Source organism: Gordionus sp. m RMFG-2023, chromosome 4 (assembly GCF_954871325.1).
Source record: "Gordionus sp. m RMFG-2023 chromosome 4, tfGorSpeb1-WG-v2, whole genome shotgun sequence".
Lineage (NCBI taxonomy): Eukaryota > Metazoa > Nematomorpha > Gordioida > Chordodea > Parachordodidae > Gordionus > Gordionus sp. m RMFG-2023.
The window spans coordinates 32,345,214-32,349,181 of record NC_088778.1 but is presented as its reverse complement, the minus strand read 5'-3'; the positions used below and the strand labels follow the sequence as shown (position 1 = coordinate 32,349,181).

At 25.7% G+C, this 3,968-nt stretch overlaps 1 long non-coding RNA gene across 1 annotated transcript; it reads left to right on the top strand.

Annotated features, from left to right (window-relative positions):
- The first annotated feature begins 1,665 nt into the window (after positions 1-1,665).
- On the top strand, positions 1,666-3,338 carry LOC135928383 (uncharacterized). The gene is made up of 3 exons (XR_010572304.1): positions 1,666-1,826; positions 2,883-2,939; positions 2,987-3,338. It is a non-coding gene; the product is annotated as an uncharacterized LOC135928383 (long non-coding RNA).
- The last annotated feature ends 630 nt before the right edge of the window (positions 3,339-3,968 follow it).

Below are 3,968 nucleotides of genomic sequence, written 5' to 3'. Positions count from 1 at the left end.
CATGGGGAAGTGGTGTTTGGGGAGAAAGTAAAAAGGCTCAAGAAACCCCTAGTTCTAATGTTGATAATGCTAAACCACTGGGAAGTGGTTGTTGGGGAGAAAGTATAAAGAATATTGATTCTGACTGGGACACAGATGCAATAAATAAGGATTCTAAAGAGAAATCGGCAGTTAGTAATCCATAGTAAAAGCTGAAATATTATCAATCAGCGCTGGATTATTAGGATACATTACAGATACAATTTCGACCTCTTGGACACAAGAAGAATTGAATAGCCATTACACCGATTACAATGTTAGGAAGAAACAAACTGTTGCTGAAGATTTAGAGGAAAATGACGATTAAAATGAACAGAGTAAAGAACAATCAAGATACCTACTCTGATGACTGAATTAGAAATCACCTTCAACTCCGATTCTTTGCACTTGCCTCCTACATTAGATGATGAAATTATTGTAAAGGATCTAATACTATGGTATGCCAGTAATACATCGCCACTTGAAAATGAATCTCCAACATCATTGGTTCATATAATTGAAGAAACATTTGCCCAAAGTAATGTACATGTACAGTTGAGTGATAAATTTACCAGAGCAACCGTTATAAACAATGCTGATAAAATTAAACCCATTGATACCTCAAATGAAAGATTTGATGATAATATTAAAACAGGTGGATGATACACAAGCTCAAAATTATCATGAATGTAAATCCAGTACAGGATCGGATTGAAATTTATGAATTTTTGAAACCATCGATTCACAAATATTTTTTATTGCAGTAATAAATGAATACACTACTTTATAAGCAAATCATCTATATTAATATATTTTTTTTAAGCCATATAATCAACACATATTTTATTGATTTTGATAATTGAAATATTTAACTGACATTTTTGTGGAAGAATTAATGCCATTTTTAAAACATCCGTGCACACTTTCACTCTACGTCTGGCATATAGACGACGGTCATTAGTGCCTTCTAACATAGGTCTTTACTTGATATTGGAAAGGAAAGAGAAACAATCAATTTATAATGTTATAGATTACTATTAAATAATTTTGTAGGCCGTGGTTTTCTCTGGCTAATCATTAACAAAACCGAAATTATTATTACCCTACTATGTATCCTGCAATGGTCATATGATTAACATTAGTACTTTTTTTAAATAAATTTATAATCTAAAATTTTATGAGTTTCTTCCTTTTGCAAAAAAAGGGTCAGATATAGAAAATACTCTAAATTAACTAATTATATTAAGTTTTGTATTTATAGGTTGCAAAATCAGAGCAATTACATGATAAACCCTAAGATTTTTTTATCTTTTCTAAAATAAAAAATACAAATATTTGGAAATTCGTAATGCTATTTCTGTTTTTAGAGAATGACCTTTATAATATATTTTTTTAAATAAACCTAATATAGCAATAAAAGTGTTGTTTAGATAAAAAAAAAAAATTACAAGATGGATTAGATTTGTGTTTTTTAAAATTTCGATAGTTATTGTAAACTTTGGACACAACAAATACAAAATAATATCAAGGTTATATTTTATCTATAAGGAAATTTTTACTAAAATTTATTTTTTAGTCTTCATTACAAATAATTAGTCAATGTCTTAAAATACCTTATTTTTTTTGTAAATAAATAAATTTTTTTAAATAATGTAAAAATAAAATACTCTAATCTATATAAAATAAAGTAAATTTTCTTCCCTATATTTACTTATTTTACTTTTCATAAAAATCATTAAAATATAAAAAAATGTTAGCTTCTTATTTAATAATATTCTTATTGGCAACATTACCTTATCTTTCTAGTGGTAATTATTACTTTATATTTACAAATTCTATTTAGAAAAGGAATGTATTTTGGTATTTCCTAACACTGTCTACTTTCCCTTTCACGGTATTGCGAAAAAAATTTACAGCCGGTAAAAAAATTGTTTTCTAAATCATGCCCTCTCAAGAAATCATATTTTTCTAAACCCCTTCACGCCCAATATAATTATGTTTGGGACTAATAAAATCATTCAAAATCATGTGTGGGTCAAAAATTATTCTGAAAAAGATTAATGAGATAGGATATTTGATTTAGATTTTAAAACAATGTGAACTTTTGGTAAATGTGCAAATAATTCCCCCAAAACATCCAAATATTTATATTGAATCTTTGTTTTTTTATACTTTTCTTGGACAAACTTATTAGTATATTATCCATAAGCATGATAAGCTGTAGGAAATCTGAACGCTATATTTATTCTACATTATTTACTATAATAAAACATGTCATTATCAACCCATATTGGAAAGATTCCTTATATTACCATATATATATTTTTAAATTTAGATAATCCTGAATAACATTTTACTTTCCCGTATGAATTACACCATTTTTCTATCCTGGCTTAATACCGTTATAACCGTAGAGTCGGATAAACTTGTTTTCTATATTTATATTGAAATCTTAAAGTTTTTTATCTTTCTTTTACTCAACCAACACTCCCGTTTTTATCGAAATAAAGCATAAATTAAATGAGGTATTAGTAATCTAACAAACAATAAAAAGGATTAATATAAATGTAAATTTTACTTAAATTATGTTATTACAAGATTGGTTGAAAAACACAATAAAAAAAGACAGAATATACTGTTTTTAACGTATAAAATAATTTGTGACCACCTATATAAATTTGGTAAAGTGTTTAAGCTTCGAGTTTAGAAGAAAAAAAGGTAAATAATATGAATATTCAAAATTTTTTGCCAACCCCTAGCCATCCTGTGACTGTTTATGCAGATCCCTGATGAAAAGAAAAATCAAACAAAATTGTCATTAAACTCTATTTTGTGGAATCATCTAAATTTATATTTTATTATAGGGGAAGCCGATCCTTGGCTAAATTTTCATCATGAGGACGGATACAACAGAAATCCTGGTAAAAGTTATCATTAAATTAACTAATTAATAAAAAAAATTTTCTAGGATTATTTGACTATTTTTGTGCCAATAGATGCCCAAATTCTCAAAATCCACGTTGTGCTGATTGCCCTCCTAATTCAAAGAAATAATTAAGAGAATCCATGATCATATAAACAATATCTACCCCCCCCCCCAACCACTCTCCTATTTCTGATACTATTATCAAAATTTGTCAACTTGTATTTTTATAACATGCCTTTATCAATCAATTTATGGGCTACTTAAGCTTTCTATCTAAATCCAAAATTCTTGGAATTTATTAACAAATAATATTATAATAAATAACTTGCACATTTTTACATTTTTAAATGTTACTCGTTTTTTACGATATTATTTTATGTTAAGATTAATAATTATGCATTGTATTTTATTAATAAAAATTATTAAATTCCGAATGAAATAGTGTGAATAAGGACCAAGAATACCACATTTTATTGGGCTAATCATTTAATAAAATAAGCGTTTTAAAACAGTATTAATAAGACAAACTAGGAGATGTTATATGTTCCATTTATAAAACATTAGTTTATAAATTTTTTTAATAATTATCGTTGGAAATGGAAGAAAGATAGAGTTTTATATAGAGCTGAATAGGTTATTTTTTACAAATTATTAAAATAAATATATTTAAGTTTTCAAATTCAATGTATAGGCTATCAAATAAATATAATTAATAACTAAAAATAGATTTTACTTAATTAATTATAGTTACATTTTAATAATTTAATAGTTGTTTTCAATAACTCAAATCTAAATTTTATAAAAAGAAACGTAAATAAATTATAAAAATATGTTATCTAGTGAAGGCCATATCTAGTTTGCGATATTTTTCAAAATTTTCTTAGGTTAAAAAGCAATAATAAATTTTTTAATATTTAATATATCTTTTTACCAAAATTTGATAAAAGTTAATTTATGCCTCTACAAACCCCCATTATATAATATCTTATCATTTAACTTTTGTCATTGGTTTTGAAGGATAATA